Below are 19,778 nucleotides of genomic sequence, written 5' to 3'. Positions count from 1 at the left end.
TGTCTATGTGACCATATGAACAGGTTTGATGAGAAATAAACATCATTGTAGGGCCTAAAAAGGCTTCAATGGTGGAAATTATTCCAATGGTTTCCTATGGTATGGTCCATTCGGTCTTTGGGTATGATTAAATTTTGGGATCAACCAGTGGTAAAACAGATGGATGGCGGATGGATCATATACATTCACAGTGGGCCCAACGGAATTTACTCGGTACGATAAGAGCTTACCGAATACCTCATTACGCAATCCGAAATTCCGAATCGCTATATAACTGCTGTATCAACGTCAGCAAGTTATGTGGTTCTGATTACGAGGTATGTGTTATATCCAGACCGTCAATTCATTTGGTGAGCTCATCTTGAAGTTCGAGAAGAAAAATAAGATAGATTTAACTACCAAGTGGACCACACTGTAAAAAGCAGTGAGACATTGAACATCTACCATTAAAACCCTTTTTGAGATCACGTAAGTTTTGGATTAATCTGAATTTTGTTTTTCCTCTTAATTTATGTCTTTGTGAGCTTATGAATAGATTGGATAGAGAATAAACATTATGATGGGCCCTATAAACTTTTAAACGGTGAAAATTACTATCTCCCCTTCGCACAACTTAGATCTCGAGGAGCGTCAGTACTGTCCTGGCACGACGCATACCAACTGCAGCTGTATACCTGGTGCGTTGTACACCAGCCAATCCACTTCTCAGATTTGTGGGCCTCACTCGTCCTATTTAAAAACCGCGTAGTGTAATGCAGAGATCCGTACCGCGCGCATGATGGTGGAAGTGGGTCGTGCGAAGGCGAGCACTGATGCTGCTCGAGTTTCAGGTTGTACAAATGGCTCAAAGGACATCAAAGTTTCATGAGCCTTACAGTGATATATTTAATATATCTATACTGTCCATCTATATTTAGAAATTATTTCAAAACATTGGTCAAAAAATAATCACATCTGAAGTTCATTTAGGCTGCCCTACAAATAGCAGTGGAGATAATGATTTTCACCGTTAAACAAGTCATAGGGTCCACCATAACGTTTATTTTCTATCCAATCCATTCGTAAGGTCATATAAACCTGAATGATGAGAAAAAATAAATTTTATATTGATCAAAACTTCTGTTAACCCAAAAAGGGTTTCAATGATAGATGTTCAATCCCCTACTTTTTTTTGTAGTGTGGTCCACATAATAGCTAGATTTCTCTTATTTTTAATCTCAAGCCTTAAGACCAGCTCACCAAATGGATAAACGGTTTGGATATAACACATACATCATTATCAGACCCACGGAAACAGCAGCAATATTCCTGGTGTGAGGTACACCAGCAGCCAATCCGCCTCCCATGATGGTGAATAAAGAAATAAAAATAAAAAGAAAAAGACCTCTTTTTGATATTTTCCTTCGTGGACACGGGATCTACGCTGTAGGAATTGAGTGATCACGACGAATACTTGCACTTTATCCCGGATTCGGCTCTCATACGTGGCGCGTGGATTCTGTGTGCAAGATGCGGACTGCTGAGCCGGCTGTCCCTTCCTATTTTAAAAATGTTTTTTACAAATATAAAAACTTTGATATTGTGGCACGGCTTTATAGTTGACACCTATCATACAATTTAATTGGTGGGGCCAGTACAGGTGTATTATATGCCAAATCTGACACTGATTTAACGCTGACAATGGATCAGCTCGTGGCTGTTAACCTGTAGGGTCCGGGTGGGTTCGTATAGTACTAGCACCCAGGCTAACCAGTTCGGGTCCTGCACGGGGTGGGCCCTTCACGTTTTAGTCTGGCTCTTAATACCCAGATCCAGATCCATTGGATTTGAGAACTCACTGGGTAATATCGCGTATTAGGAGAAATAAGACCATTTATATAGACGCAGCCGCCGAATAAATAGATTATTGATGTAGGGAGGAATGTGATAAGATCGATCACTATCTTCCTCAAGGATAACTAATCCAAATATACGGAGCTTCTCTAGACTCGATGAGAAAAAGCAAGGAAACTAGAAAATAAATTCTATTAAATTTATAATTTGATTGATGATTGTCAAATATACATGTACCTCACATCATTAATATAAAAAATAAAAAAATTTGCAATCCGTAATTATCAAAAATAGCAAATTTTTAATTCTAATAAAAATCTTAATTCTACTAAAACTCTTATAAAGCCTAATTCTAAAACTTTAAAAATTAATATATATATATATATATATATATATATATATATATATATATATATTAAAAATTTTGAAATTATTAAAAATAGTAATTTTTTTCTAAAATTTTCTTTTTTGAGCTAAAAGTGCACCTTTTTTGATGAAACAGACGGACGCAACCCACTATGTGGGTCAGCTCACATCTGATGACCTGTTTCAGTAAAGATTGATAGGTTCTATGTTTAGTAACAATACGCGTATCAAAAGTTATAGTCAGTTTACGATTCACCTTTTTTTGGCCCAAACTATGTTACGAATATATATATATGACATGTTCTACGTCAATTATATTGCCCAAAACTATTTTTTTAACACACGTCCTCACCTCCATCTCATGGGCAATCTAAACCTATGACAAAATGCAGCCTACCCACCACAGAGGCATAGAGCTGGACGGAGCCGACCCACATTAGATAGGCTAATGCCCCCATATTTCATAAGGTTGTTAGCTATAGTCTACAAAACTTTTGACGGATGAGTGGGGCCTCCCGTAGTTAATTTGGACTGTCCATTAATTCACACAACTATAGACAAGACATGGTACAAAAGTCGTATTAATCAAATTATTATAAGTATATCTGATCAATAGCATGAAAATATATATAGCTGTGTAAACACCCCACCCAGGTTAGCAACTTGATAAGGCATGAATGACCCTTAGGAACTGAACCTAAACCTTAACTGCATTCATTTTCCAAATCTAATCCAAACCCTAGTTGAACCTGAGCCATTACATTACCATTAACCCTAACTCGAGCCATCATCCAAGCCAGAGCGTGCCCAAAAGTCGATCTCTTTCTTGAACCATCTCCAAGCTATTTCCAAGCCAGTTTCGAGCTATTTTAAGCCAAATATCAAAAAACAGACTTCAAGTCAATCTCAAGGCCTGAAATAGGCCCACTTACCCAAATCACAAGAAAAACCATATCTGAGTGATAGTGTGACTACGGCTGACGGTAATCGGATTACCGCCCTCTCTCGACGGGTGTATCCTCTGAACACACAGCTATCTCCCCTCCAAAAGTCAACTCTTCTACAGAATTACCCCCAAGTTTTCACCCTATTTGCCATCTTACCAAAGCTTAAAAACCAATAAGAAAGTGTCACGTGGCATTACTCTCCCCTCAGTTAATTACAAGCTGTCATGTCAGTATTTACCATTCATAAACCCTAGAATTAGAGGTGGGCATCGAGCCGAGGCGAGTCGAGGTGGGCCAAGCTTGGCTTGGCTTGTCCATGATGTACTCGAGTTCGAGCTCAAGCTCGAGCTTGGCCTCGAGCTCAACATTGAAGCTTGGCTTGTTTACTAAAGCTGTCGAGTTGAGTTCAAGTTGAGCTAGTGATTCGAGTCAAGTCGAGTTTACCTCGAGTCGAGCTCGAGCTTGTTGGGTGAGAGAGTAATGGATTCTGTTCTTAATCCTCCTCCATTGATGAAAAATTCAAAAATCTTAAGAGAATCAAAGCAAAACTCGATGAAAAAAACCAAACAAAGCTTCGAATTGGATAAGGAAACTTGTAAGAATCGATCTGTTCTTGATCTTCTTCCACCAGCAGAAATCCAAGTACTAGAAAAGAAACAGAGTAGAACACAGATCAGAAATCCAAGTAAAGAGCTCTAGTCAATCAGATCATTGGATTTCCTTGAGGCTCTAACAAATCTAAGAAGAACTCATCTCGAATTTCTTGGGTTTCTCACCTAAGAAGTAGATCTCGAGAGATTGAAATTATACTACTGGAGCTGAAATGAAAAGTGGTGGTGGTGGTCGGGGTGGGTGTGCGGCTGGCAATGGGCAGAGAAAGAGAAGAAAGGGAAAGGGAAGGGGGTGCGTGCAGTCGGGTAGAGATTCTAGGGTTCGTTTTTTATTTATTTATTTATTTTTTTAATTTTAAACTTAAAACTTTTATATATATATATATATAATATAATATATTTAATATATTTATTAATTAAGCCGAGTCGAGCTCGAGTTCGAGCTTCGAGTCAAGTCGAGTTCGAGTCGAGTCGAGTTGAAATGCCCCCTGGTCGAACTTGGCTTGAACTCAACTCGAGTTTCAAATACTTAGCTTGGCTCGGCTCGAATTGGCCATTCAAGCCGAGTCAATCCGAGCTGACTCGAGCCGAGTCGAGTAGGCTTTTCGAGCTAGCTTGACTCGTGAACAGCCCTACCTAGAATTATCAAAATGTCATCCCAAAAGGCTATAAATAGCCTCCACCTCTCTTCATTTCACAATTAAGACCTAAGAAATACACCAACACTGAGAGGAGAGTAAGAGTGAAAGAAAATAAGAGAGTAAGAGTGAGAGGGAACCCTTGAGTTTTTAAGTCTCATCTTTTAACCTCCCCCAGCCTCCTCCAAGCCATCCTCAACGCTTATAATCTCACTCGGGTCAATCACTCTTAACCATAGTGCATCCAATATCCTAGCTACTCCAAATGCAAGCCAAATATCATATTATCGCCACTAGCATTCATCCTATCATTATTTCCCTTCTCAACTCCCCTGTTTCTTTAGATCTATATTGAATTTATACTCTGTAACTTATCAAAATTTCGGATCCTGTCACATTAGAAACTCATTGTAGCCTAGTCCATTTTCAATAACATTCATCATTACCATATTTATTCAAAGCTCTTCTCGACATTCCTCGGAGATATGCCCTACGACTTGTCGGAATTCCGGCTCTCACCACATCAAAAATCTGAGTTTGCCTAATGCTATTTCAATCTCATCATCCTATCCCTTAAGACTATTTTATCACACAAAGTAGATACTGTACATCTATACAGCCAGATAGGGTGCTTAACACCTTCCTTCTTTATAACCAAAGTCCCTTATTAAAAATATCTAAAATTGCAGATCATGAGTTAATTTTAAATAATAGAGTCTTCGGATTCTCTAGCTTTACATGTTCTGCAGGTTCTACTCGACTACAGAATTTTTAGTTGGGTGGCTAGTGGCGACTCCAAGTCTATTGCATCATCAATCCAAATTAAGTCCGATCAACCCCGTTACAAAATTAAAACTAGCATGGGCGCTGATCTCCTAGCATTCATGAGCTGTGATTAATCAAATAAAGGAAACAAGTCCAATAATCATCTTAAACCATCCATCTTATAGATCCAGCCTTATATTGCTTATGATTTCAAAGTAGGACCTGGCTTTGAAGATTGCAACTACGTTATCAATGGTTGTAACTATCTGTGCATAAACATTTCCATGTTCATAAAAGCTGATGGTCCGGTTTCAACAACTACATGTCCACTGATGGAGGCTACGATAATTAACCAATCTGATTAATTATGGGATGATGTACGTAACAGCTGCAATTTGGATGTACTAATTCAACTTGATGCATGGCACTAGTACAATTTATGGGTGCCTGCGTATCAACCATGACATCTGCCAGAGTATTTACTGACTCCCCTATTTTCAGTATTCACTTTGCAGACGGCCATATGCATAAGCTATCTGGGCCATCGCTTTGTGAACTGCAGTCCAACGGACTCTACAGTGGGCTATTCATGGTAAAAGCACCGATCAAGCCGTTAAAATGATCCCATTGGTCTTTTTACTTTTTTACCCTTACCATCCATTCGATCCAGCTGTACTTCCACCCAACCTACAAAAGATCATAATTCATAATCCTAACCAAAAACATGCAAAATGAGTGAGCAGGATTGTCTACAAAAAGTAAGTCCAATCCTCAATTTCAATCGTTCACTGAGTGGAGCTCACCTTGGTTTACTTATGTTGTAAGGAACCATTTCGGTCATATGCTGCTAACCATCTGATACTATAGACAGTTATGCAGAAAAAGGACAAGAAATAGACGGTTATGATCATTGGATTAGCCTGATTTATGAATACCAGCAAGAGGACAGTGGCTTGGACGGATGAACAGTCCTCATCAAATGATACAGACCACTCAGACTGCACAGTTCGGATCGGCATAATTTGCGCACCATGTCACCATACGCCCAGGTCGTTTGAAAATCTCCTAAACATATGGGGGTATTAATGTAATAATGGACGAAAATGGGACATTTGCTGAATCAAAACTCGATAGGGCGCGCTTAAAATGGTAAAAAGTAGGTAGTCCGCGGGACCATTTAAGTGAAATCGTAATCCGGCAGTTGGACGACTGATCGGTGCTGTGGAGCCCTGTATGGATCCTTTTCCTTAAAATGATCCTAACCATTAGTAAAACCCTTAAACGATTTTATCTGCAAACGTATCGAACGGCTAGGATCATTTTTTGCAACCCATGGTAAGACGTGGACAGTTCGTGATGGGACGCGCCTCTTTAACGCTCCCGATCTCAACTAGCGGCGGACTGCTAACGCAGTCACTAGCCTGCGGACTAGAAGATAGGACTCCGACTAAAAAACTGACGGACAGCCGGACAGGCAACTCTATGGTGGCAGCGGGAACGGATTGGCTACTCCCCCTGCCACCAGCCAATGGCTGATGGTCGGTGCTCTGTGGGCCCCACCATTATGTATATGTTTCATCCATGCCGTTCATCTGTTTTTATATATCATTTTATGATGTTCAAAATGAAGTATATGAAAATCTCAAGTGGACCACATTACAGGAAACAGTGTTGAATAAACATCGACCATTAAAAACTTTTTGAGGGCCATAAAAGTTTTGGATCAAGATGATCTTTGTTTTTTCCCTTCATCTGGGTCTGTATGACATAATCAACGGATTGGATGTCAAATAAACAGTACAGTGGGCCTCAGGAGGATATTAATGGTGGATATCCAATCACTATTGTTTTCCTGTGGTGTGGTCCACATGAGATTTATATCCCTCTCGTTTTCTTATACAGTCCTAAAATGATTTGTAAAAATGGATGAATGGAATGGATGAAACGCATGCATCATGGTTGGGCCCACAGAGAACCGACCATCAGCCACGGGGCTGGTGGCAGGGGGAGTAGCCAATCCGTTTCCGTGGCAGCGAGCGCACATGGATCTTGCCAAATACAAAATCAAGACGCTCAGGTCCGATACAAATCATACACGTGATCGTACCTGTATTAGCGGAAGCAGTATTTCTTTGATGTTGGATCCAATACAAAGCTTTGTATGTACAAACAGGGGCATTTTTGTCCCGGTAACTCGCAACTAAGCTAAGGGTGAAATCCTACCTGTGGGGCCCACCATGATTTTTAATGATATTCAATATGTGCATCATGAGCGTCCTAATCTTCTTCTGAGTGCTCGAAAATCAGGCCGGTCCAAAATTTCGGTGGGCCACCACACAAGGTTCGGTCGGGATGGGGATCCCCATCTTTAAGCCTAACATTCATACGGATACGTGGGGCCCGCCATGATGTCTTAATGATATCCAGTTGGCCATCATGTATGTTCCTTAATTTTCTTCTTTGCACCAAAAAATCAGGCCATTTCAAAATTGAGGTAGGCCACCCTACAAGGAACGGCTGGGATGGAGATGCCGATCATTAAAAACCTTATTATATATTATATATGGAGTTATTATGTTTACAGCCGGTTTGTCAACGTAAATTTGAGTGCCTTTGAAATTCAAAAGGCAACTCGTGGGACGCTGATTGCATCCCATCTCTGCCAGTCTCTGAACTATCATACCTATAGGGGGCCACCCTTATGTATCTGTTTATCTACACCGTCTATTTCCTTTTTAGATCATTTTAAGGTATGAGAACAAAAATAAGGCAGATCTAATGCTAAAGTGAACCAGACCATATATAGCTCTTGCATATATTACAATTTATATTTAATGTAACCCAAGCTTATTATTTGGTAAGGTAATTTAACGCCGCGATGTACTTCATTTTAAGCTTGCACCTTAAAATAATATGAGAAAAGGGATAAACTACGTGGATAAGCAGGTACATCACTGTAGGCCCCCCGGATCTGTCCGTCCGTGGCTAGAGACATGTGGGGGGCATCCATTTGTCAGCAAAACGAGAAGGGAGGATTTGATATTCCAACTCCTCGGAAGCTGCTAGCTGTGGTTTGAAATCACACCTCAAAGTAATGATTTCTGATGAATGGTCTGTAACTGCTTCATTTACAACCGTTGGAGACCTGAAAATATAAAAAGGTAACGGCAACTTCACCACCATCTCTCTAGCTTCATTCCAGCAATAGAAGATAAAAGCAGACCCAAGTTAAGTGTGTGGTACCGTCTAGATGGTGAAATGGGTTAACAGCATAGGTGGGTCCTACTGTGAATTTTATGTGGGATCCACTCTGACCATCAGGTGCTTCACCATGTGTTAGACATGGGGCCCAAAAGTCAGCTGCAATAGTAATTTAAATAGATCACATGATTGAAAACAGTGTACAAGTTAATACAGATCCTCCAAATTGTTTTCCTTAGTGTAGCTCACCTCAATTATTTGTGGTTATTGTGGATGATTTAGTTTATGCAAATATATTATAAGATTTCAATGCTTTTAGAATACATGCTATTAACCATAAACTTTGATTCCAGTGCATTCCAATTACATGATGCCAAATACGGTACTTGAAGATTCAAATATATTGGATTCTAGTGTATTTGGATTTTGAAATTCAATGCATTCTAAATACAACCAACCAAAAGAGCCCTTAGTATATTACATTTAAATCAATTCACAAGATGTTGCATACTTCGGTGGCTTTGACAAACTTTTTAAACTTCGGTGAACTTCAACGAGCTTAGGCTCACTTTAAGATTTTTGTTTTGTTTTGTTTTTTTAAAAAAATTTTGATAGAATTTAGCAAACCAAAGTCCATTGAAGCCCATGAATTTTGCCGAAGTTCACTGAAATCCAATATAGTGAAAATTTGCTAAAATCTATCAAAGCCTGCCAAAATCCACCGAAGTTTACTAAAATCTGCTAAACTATGTCTAAGTACTTGTTAAAAGTTCATCTAAGTTGGTTAAAGTATGCATAAGCATATTAAACTCAACTAAAATCTGCCAAAGCCGTTAAAAGTATGTCAAAGTTTACCCAAGTCTACCAAAACCTATTAAAGCATGTCTAGCTTAAAAGACTATCCAAGTCCATTGAAGTCCGCCAGAGTATGTCTAAATGATTTAAGTACACTACATGATGCATCTCGACCAGATGAATATGGCTTTTCATCTTCAAATAAAAACTTAGGTTAGCCACACCATAAAGAACGCTAAAAAAAACATACCTACAAACTTTAAATTCACATGGCATGGCTCACATGAGTCACAAATTGACCTAATTTTTTATGAATCCATTCATCTTGGTGTGCCACATTAGATGAATGGATGTAGATACACGTCATCGTGGATCCCAAGAGGTTCATAATGACGATTAAAAATCATTAGTCCAAGGATACTCATGATGATTATTAACAATTTGATTAAGCTAATGTTGAAGATAAACATTCCAATTATACTAATACTGAAAATGAATGCATTAATTAGGCTGATGTTTATAATGAATAACTTTTTTTTTTAAAGGTAAGCTTGTTAGTACAGACCCCAATGTCAATACACACTCCACTGTTAGCCACCCCCACTAGGGAATCGATACCAACACCTGAGTGTTGAAACGAGGGTTTCTTCACTCTCCACTAGGGATCAGGGTGTTGATGAATAACTAAATTAGGAGCCAACGAATATATAAGTGGCCACACATGATGGACAACAACTTTAGAACATACACTCACTAGGATGACTGAGCATTCATTAGGCCAATCCAAAACTGAGCTGCTATCATTGTAAACAAGTTGATCTTCATTTTAGGCCTATTTCAACTATTCATCTTCAATATTAATGGAACTAGGTTGTATCTGTTTGATATTTGTATAAATATTGCACTGTTTTACCAGGCCATTCATCCTTAGCCTAATTGAATAGACTTACATGCACTTTGACACGCTCTAACAAACTCCAACAAATTTCAACAGACTTAGATGCACTTCAACCCACTTTGAGACACTTTAACCCATTTTGTTGTATTTCAACACATTGACATACTTAGGTAGACTTCCACATACTTTGTCAACGAATGTCAATTTCTGTCAAAAGTTTATCGAAGTGCAACAAAGTTTGTTGAAGTGAGTCAAATTATGTTGAATTCCATTGAAGTTAAGTGAAGTTCGTTAAAGACTATTAAAATATTGTTGAAGTTTAATGAAGATAAAAAAATTTCTTCCACCTATGCTGAAGATGATCCATCCAAACGGACTCATAATGAAGGCTGGCCATCAACCATCAATCTGAATTGCCCACTAGTGGGCCTCATTGAGGATGAATAATTTTTTTTTGAAACTCAAATTTCTCGAAATACCACATTCATCACTTAAGTTCAACTGTCAACTATTTCTCATGCCTGTCATTGATCTGAAGGCTACTGTTTGGATGGTTAATATCATCCTATATATGTGTATGTTTAATCAATTTCATTGTAGCTCCCACTAGATCAAGAATCTTGATGGAAGGATGACCATTCAAATGAATGTAGATAGCCATTTGGTATTCCGATTCTTCAAGCTCATGTAACACGTCATCCTACTCTTAGGGAGCAAATTTTGTAGGGAGCATATGTTAAAAAATAATAATCAATGTTAAGGTCAAAATCTGGACCACACTCCACTCAATGCTTGCGAACTCGAAACGGACCTTGGTCCTATACAGAAAGGTAAGCAAAGGAGACCTTGACTTAAATAAGGGACCCTCCGATGCCTAAGTCAGGCTAGGGAATCTAGGTCTAAGTTGCGTAATGTAGAGGGAGGGTGCTGGATCTTGCCTACCTATTGCAATGGGGTCCCCTAGTATTTATACATGTGGGCCAGGCGGATCATGTTCGTCAATTTCGACATGATCTACTCAATGAAGCGGATACTACAATCGTAAAGATATTTCACAATCTTTGGATCATGTACTGCATCATGTCTTAATGGAGTATACCTTCAGGCGCGATCTTCGGCCACGTCCACATTCAGATTGGTTTCTCAGCTCGGTACTCGAAGTATCTTCATTTGAGCTCGGATCTTATCCCATCTAAGTCTGCAACTGAGTACCTGTAGTCGGAATTGATAGTCGAGTCATCGAGGTTAGAGTCTATTAGGCATGCTTACTCGGGGCTTAGTTATCGACCTCTAGGTTGAGGATGAGTTGGTCGATCCGGGACTGTAGCTTTTTGGATGAGGACGAGGAAGAGGATGAGAGCTCGGCTCGACCAACCTTCTTTGGTTGAAGATGAGGACAAGGATGAGAGCTCGGCTCGGCCAACCTTCTTTGGATAAGGATGAGGACGAGGACGAGGACGAGAGCTCGGCTCGGCCAACCTTCTTCGGATAAGAATGAAGATGAGGACGAGGACTAGAGCTCGTCTTACCCAGCCTAGGGTTGTAGTCCAGAGGTCTGCTCGCACCCGACATGATCTTTTCTTTTCAAGACTATATTAATTGGTTCAGAGGGCTCGGGCCGACCCTGTTTGACCTTGTCTAGATTTCCCCATAACAATCAACATGGCTCACCAAGATGTGTACGAGACGTTCACTTCATCCATTGTTTGCGCTGGCTGATATTAGAACACAAGTTTACAAAATCATCTGGCCATGCCTATGGGAAAGGTAGGAGTGGAAGGCCTACAATTGAAAACATCTGTGTACTACTAGTAAGGCCTTGGACAAGCTGATGTCTAGGGTTTCCCTTGATCTTGACGGGATATCTTCGCAAATGGGTTGGATGGAAAATAAACATCATGCTGCATCCCAAGAGGATATCGAAGATAGCAATGGATGACATCAATGGTGGGCATCTTCATCTTTATTCCATGTGGATGGAGTCGTCCATTTGAGTTTTGAATCGACCTGATTTTTCTGTCTTGTCCTATAATAAAATCCCTGGAATGACGAAATCCTCGGAATAATGAATGGATTGGATGCCCCACACATCACATTCCCACTGAGGTAAGACGCATGCAAAACAAGCGTCCACCCTACCTTCAATAATTTGCCAGTGTCTCTTGCGGACAGCGATGGTAAGCAGGCACCCAGAAATTACTTACAAATTGCCAAAAAGTGTCCGTTTTCAATTTGTGTCCGCATTAGCATGGTGTGGATTATGTGTGGGCCCACTCGTGATGTATATGTTTTATTCTAAATATACATGGATAAAACACGTGTGTAAGGCCACTGATTGTGTTTTATCCCACATCGTGTGGATTCTTAGTGGGACCCACTGTGATGTCTGTGTTTTATCCATGGATGGTGTGGATTCTCTATGAAGCCCATTCGAATGTAATTAATATTTATCCATGCGTGGTGTAGATTTTCTGTGGGGCCCACTATGATGTATGTGTTTTATCCATATGCATGGTGTTGATTCTCCAAGGGGCCGCTGTGATGTATGTGTTTTATTCATGCTGCAATTTTCCCATTCATCAAAGGGTGTGCGCCCAAAATTGAGACAAATCCAAAGCTAAAGTGGACCACCCTGTAGAAAACAGTGAGGATGATTATGCTTGCGGTTGAAACCTTTCTAGGGCTGGCCTGAAGTGATGTTTATGTGTCCAAACCTGTTCATAAGGTTCATCTTCCTAGGGCCCACAATGATGCTTATTTGTTCAAACTTGTTCAGAAGGTTGCATGAACTTAAATAGGGAAAGCACAAATATTAACTTAATCCAATACTTTTGTGCCCCCATATAGGTAGGTGTTTCAATACCTAATGTTTCTGTTCTGTCCACTTGAGCTCTGGATATGCTTCAATTTTGTATAGGGTGGTGAGTGAATACACACCACTATCAAAATGCATTAATATTGAGCTTGATCTAGTACTTTTGCGCCACCATAACTTCAGTTTTGTATAGGGTACTGGGCTCTAGATATGCTTCAATTTTGTACAGGGTGGTGAGTAAGCGAATCCACACCATCAATGGGGCACAAAAGTTATAGATCAAGCTGATATTTATTTCCTTTTCTTCATTTAAGTTTGTGTGACATTATAAATAAGTTTTATACATACAAGCTTGGATATAGTTCAATATATTTGGCAAAAGTCTATATTACGCATATATAAACTCATATTCTTCCCACGTTATATCCAATATAAAACTAAAGAAAAATGCAAAAGAAAACAAACTAAATTAAGACATTAGTTTTTCCAAATTTTCATAGATATGTTAAAATACACATGATAAAAATAAATACTTCAAGGTGGGCCACGCACACAATAAAGTTGGCGCCTTCTTGGGTGAGGCCGGCCACACCCAATTCAGTCCATTAACAAGAAGTCCGACTTAATATAACCACTCTAGTTGGCAGATGTGGAAATGAACGCATACGTCACAATCAGTGTGGAGGGAATTGGTGGAACAAGTGACGAAATTGTCACCTTTGCACAATCCAGTCCACCCGTTGAGATATTTTGCCCATTAATAAAATCATCCTGGTTCAATCACCTTGCTTGTGTCACTTCAATAAATTAAAAACAATAATTAGTAAAATGACTTATTTTACTGACATTGACGGAGATATGATGAAGTAAATTCAAAAATTAAGTAGACCATATTATAGAAAACCGTGGTGATTGACAATTAAAAGCTTCTTATGCGCTACAAAAGTTTTGAATTATTTTTAATCTTCATTTTTTAGCTTTATGATTTATGGGTGTTTAAACACCACTTTTCATATGAAATGGTCCACTTAGATTTAAATTTGCTTCATTTTTAGGTTCTTGATTTAAAATGATATAAAAAATGAATCGATGGCATGGATAAAGAATACATAAATCAAAGTGGGCCACACGTATGATCGGCACCATATATCGTAGGTGAGGCCGCACGATGTCACGATCAACGTGCGTAACATTATATACATGAAAGGCGTGTATAACGAATATATAAATACATCAAGGTCGGCCACACAGTAAGGTCGGCCGATGGCGAAATGAACGTGTACGTCACAATCGATGCACAGGCGAGTGGTGGAGAAAGTGACAACACGGTCACCTGTGCGAGATCCGGGTCACTCATTGAGATATTTGGCGGATCAACAAAATCATTTTGGTCCAGTACTTCAATAAAAACAAGAAAAAAAAAGTTAGTTAAGTGACCGACTGTTCATATTCAAAGTGCATATGTGCACCCACATGATGAATGTACCGACATTATTTTAACTTCAAAGAATATTTCGATTATTCGGATACCTGGTGAGTGGAATAGATCTGTCAAAATCATTTCAAGTTGACACGTGTTCCGAGAAGTACCTTGCATGTCTAAAGCGAGCGAGTACACTTAAGAATTCCATTCTCTCACATCACATGATAAGGCTGACGTGGCAGAGCGCAATTGAATTGAGAGGATCTTATCGTCTGGGCGCGGATTAGCTACTGACAGGTTGAGTAGCGAGACTCGATACTGAAGTGACGTCACCAAGTTTCGTGGGCCCCACCATGATGTATGTTTTGTATCCACACCTTCTATCCATTTCGAGAGATCATTTTAGGGCGATATCCCAAGAATGAGTTAAATCCAAACCCAGCACAGAAAACAGTGGGGACAGTGACGCCCACCATTTAAAACTTCTGAAGGCCACGAAAGTATTAGATCAAGATGATATTTGTGTTTTCGCTTGTTACATGTCTTTTTAAACTTATGAAGAGGTTGGATTTCAAATAAACATTATGGTGGGCCTTATGATAGTTTCAACGGTGGGAATCACTCTCCCCACTTTTTTCTGTGGTTGGGATCCACTACAGATTTTTATTGCCTCATTCTTTGGCTCATGCCTAAAATGATATCTTAAAATTGATGGACGGTGTGGATACAACACATACATCATAGTGGGCCCCACAGAACATGGTGACGTCTTTTCAGTAGCCGACTCGCTACTCAACCTGTCAGTATGTCATCCGCGTCCCTTGTCGGCAAGTACAGAATCGACGATCAGTACAGTCGGACCCACTCCAGCGAGGTCGGTTCATCTGTAGCTACAATGCCTTTTTGGATAGGTTTACCATACAACCGCTTTAAATTGGGTCCACTTGGTTGTCTATGTTACATCCAATCTGTCCACATGGTAGATCCATGGAAAATTGGAGTCCCATCTCAGACCGATCCAACCATAAATTAGTTCACCGATGCATTGGGAGGTTTTTGAATGGTTCTCTATTTGTTTCCATTTTGTGGTTCCATATAAAATTATTATAAATTTATTTTTAATCCATACCATATTAATAGTGGGAATTACTAATTCACGGGTTGGATTTCATATATAAAATACATTTGACACAACTACTAAGGAAAATAATGGACAACCATACAAAAACCTTCAAAATTCAGGTTAAATCCAACATGATGGTTGGATCAGACTGGGATTTAATGAATCCAATTTTCATGATTATTAGACCCTGATGAATAGACTGGATTCAATGCATACAACCTGTTGGACCCCACCGGCAGCACTTGTGAAATAGGCTTATTCAACGCGGATATGTAGTCGTAGACCTGTAGAGACCGTTTCAAATTCAAATCAGAGTGAGTTGGTCCTCGGGCAAAGGATAAGATGACGTTTAGAATCCTCCAGCCGTGCGCTCCTACAATTGCGGCCCATGATTGGTGGCCCAGACGGTCATTTTGCGTTCTCTTCCGTAGATGGACTGCGAGACAACTTAAGTCCTTTTACCGGAGTCATGCAAAATGAAAACTGAAAAGGATGTCCGAGTACGATGGGACCTTTCAGATTGACGGTCTTGATCATTAATCCTTGGACAATATTTGTAGGAACTCAGGGGTCGAGGACACTTTACGTGTCCTAGGTCGAGGATGATACTGTCCCCGGGGAGAATCTGACGTGAGGACGCGGATTTCCCGCGAAAGCCTTTCGCAGGAAGTTCCAGCGAAAGGATTCTGGATGGGGCCCATTGTGATGTTTGTCAGAAATTCAACCCGCCAATCCGTTTTTTGAGATCATTTTAGGACATGAGACCGAAACTGATTAGGATCCAAAACTCATGTGGGCCATACCGGATGAAACAGTGGGAAAGGAATTCCTGCCGTTGAAACCTTCTCAGGATCCACCTTGTGATGTTTATATTCCATCCAAACCGTTTGTAAGGTCATTTTCACTGAGATGAAGTGAAAAGGCCAGAAATTAAACCGATACAAAACTTTTGTAGCTGTATAAATGTTTCAACAGTGGTCACTAAATCCCCATTATTTCCTCTAGTATCGATCACTTTTGTTTTAGGTCATCCTCATTTTTTGTCGCATGGATGGACGGAGCCGCTTTTTCACAAACATCGTAGACACGTAATCTTGTGCAGGCTTTCGCAGGAAATCCTTCAGTCAAACACGCGGTGTGTGCGGCGATGGGATCGCTCCGGGCCGCGGCTCCGGTGTATCCACCGATGTGGGTGGGATCCCTGACCGTGGGGCCATCTTGATGTAGGTGACTTACATCCATGTCGTCCATCCGTGGAGAAAACTCATTTTAGTGTATGATTCCAAAAAAATGAAGCAGAGTCAAATCTCAGGTGTACCATAATACAGGAAAAAGTGATAATCGACCGTTAAAGACTTATTGTGTGCCAATTTTTAAATGGATCAAGCTGATATTTGTGTGGTCTCTTCATCCAGATATTTTTGACCTTATCAACAGGTTGGATGGAAAATGACCATTCCATTGGCCCCCATGAAGTTTTCAAAGGTGGGGATTCAATCAAGACTGTTTCTTGTGGCATGGTACACCTAAGATTTGGATCTGAGCTGTCAAAAGTGATTTGAGAGTGTGGATGTAGGTCACATACATCACAGTGGTCCGGGATCCAACCAAACACTGCACATTACTTCCACAATTGGAGATCTAAAGGGGATCTTATATAAATAAGACACCACACCCTTATCCTTAGATCAAGTGGTAGACCGAGTGAAAGATACCTCGCTTCTACGTCGAGGTCCTGGTGTCGATTCCCTGCCAAGATTCCATGGGTGTATATATATATATATACTTTGAGACCGTGACTTTAGAAAACGAATGGTAAAGTGGATTCGCGAACGGAGATACCGAATCGGTGACTTCCACCAACGCGCGCCAAAGCACCACACGTGTGAGATATTGGATTCAGTATTCAATTGGGTCCCACACTCATCATGAGCTTATAGAAATAATTCCTATCCATTCATCATCTGGGTGGCACACGTACGATAAAACAGAAGTTTGTATAATCACCAACGGTCTATATTTAATATAAATGTGTCTAGCTAATAAGTCGAAAATTTTAATATATATATATATATATATATATATATATATATATATATATATATATATATAATGGAATGTATATAATCTGATGAATGGAATGGATCTCTTACTTATTTTCCAATTTAGCATGTATAACGCGAATCACTTCATTGATCTCCTTGCAAATCGTTTAGCATTCCTCTTAAAAACACCGGTATCAGCGCCCACGGTAACGGAAATGATCGTGTACAACGGTCTGTGTGATCTTAACATACGTTTCTTTTCTTTTCTTTTTTAACTTTTTTGGCTGACTTGGGATACTTTTATAACATCTGATCCGTAGAAATCGTGGTCCAAACAGAAAAGATCAGTCGATATGAAAATTAGGATGGTCCATTGATAAGTAAGGCTTAGCCGTTGAAATCGATGTAAAGAGAATGGTTTGACTCTGTGTATGTGTGTAGCCTACCTGATTAGTAGGATGTTCCAATTTTCACTGCAAATGGTAATAATGGTACTGTCCCCCCCTCTCAACAGAAAATCCAAAGTTTACAAGTACGACTCCAGGAAAATTAATTTGTTAGGGGAAATTGCCACTAAGCTCTAGCTACTCCAGTTGTATATGACTGAGGTAAAATGCTCCCCCCACTCAGCTGGCAGAAAGATTACTTCTTTCTTTTCTTTTTTTCTTTTCATTTTTTTTATCACACACTTTAATCTTGGAATTAAAATTTTAAAAAAAATGCAAATCACAGTATAAAGATTCATGTGGTTTCCCCTATAATACATTCACAAAGTTCCACCGATCAATTATGTTCAAAGACTTAAAAATGAAAAGTAACTCTCAGTATAGTGATGGCTTTCTCTCTCCGAATAAAATATATATTAGCCTAAATAAACTAGGCTTTACATAAAATTTTATGTGAAATTATAAAGTTGTTTTCTACTTACTAATTTACTGACACGATGAACAGTACATCTTTGATAATTAGGCACTACACATCCTAACACTCTCAAAGCACTGTAAGTCATTATGCTCCTAGCTCATTGATCTTAGACCGTTCATTAGACTCGATGCACACATGGGCTACCATGGAAACATTGCACTAATGTGATGAATATTAACCATTTGATAAATGACCTTAAACATGAAGGGTCAAAATCACTACACAAAATATATAGGTCCAATCAACCCCTTGGATCAATCTATTTGTTGGGAGATCACAGATAATAACTTATACTTCTAAAATAAAATAAGAATTCATGCAAGCATAAACATCACATCCAGGGCTTCGCTAAAGGAGGGCCATAGGATGCATAAGATCATCCAATCAGTCATGCTTTTGCAAGACAGGCCGTGGTTTGAGCTTAATGGAAAGTTGTATTGATTATTGAGCTATTGAAGTAAACCTGTACGACCAAGACCATTATAACTTATAACACGTCAGCATTTCTCACTTTGTACAATGGATGCCAATAAATAAAATCTCTAAGTGGGATAATTTCAATCCTTTTGCATTTGACTCAAGTATGAATGTGGACAACCATGGAAACCATTGTATAATCAAAATTAAGATTAAAATATTCAATATGATCGATTTTTATTTTTATTCTTTGTCATTGCCCAATTAAGAGGTTTCTCATCAATAAATGGGTTGGGTGAATGAAGAGGATCCAAATCCAACAGATAAAGTTTAAGTTTCAAGAGTATTGCATTGTAATATGATAAGATATATTCCAGCAAACCACTAAAATAAAAAGAGAAAAAAGAAATATGTAGAAAACCATTAGGTAAAACATTATTTTGAAGGTAAGCATTATTGTGATTTATTATTAAGGGTGCATTTGGTTGCACCAAATATCATGAAATGTCATAATCGATTGGGCAAATTTGATTTGGTACGTGAAATTCGGTGCAACCGAACACAACATAAGATGTAAATCTCAATCACCAAGCAGTGCGATTGGGGTGATCAATTTTGACTGGTTTTAAACATTCTTGACTGTTTTAACCTGAAACTGGTTGGGCCTGTCCATTAATTTAGGTTCAATTCCATACTATTGTGACTGTTGTGGTTCATTGTTTATTCATCATTCTGTAAGTGCCAGTCAGGCTAGCAACTTGATAAAGCATAGATGATCCTTAAGAGCTATTACCTAAACCATACTGAAGTCATACCTAAACCTTAAACTACACTTAAGCTATACCTAAACACTAAACCACAACCAAGCCATACCCAAGCCTTAACCATCCATTGAGCCATTTGCAAGCCTTAGCCACCCCCCAAGCCACTTCATGCCTTAGCTAAACTTAGGCCATATTCAAGCCTTAGCCAAAACT

The sequence above is a fragment of the Magnolia sinica genome, chromosome 5 (assembly GCF_029962835.1).
Source record: "Magnolia sinica isolate HGM2019 chromosome 5, MsV1, whole genome shotgun sequence".
Taxonomy (NCBI): domain Eukaryota; kingdom Viridiplantae; phylum Streptophyta; class Magnoliopsida; order Magnoliales; family Magnoliaceae; genus Magnolia; species Magnolia sinica.
This window is presented reverse-complemented; position numbering follows the sequence as displayed.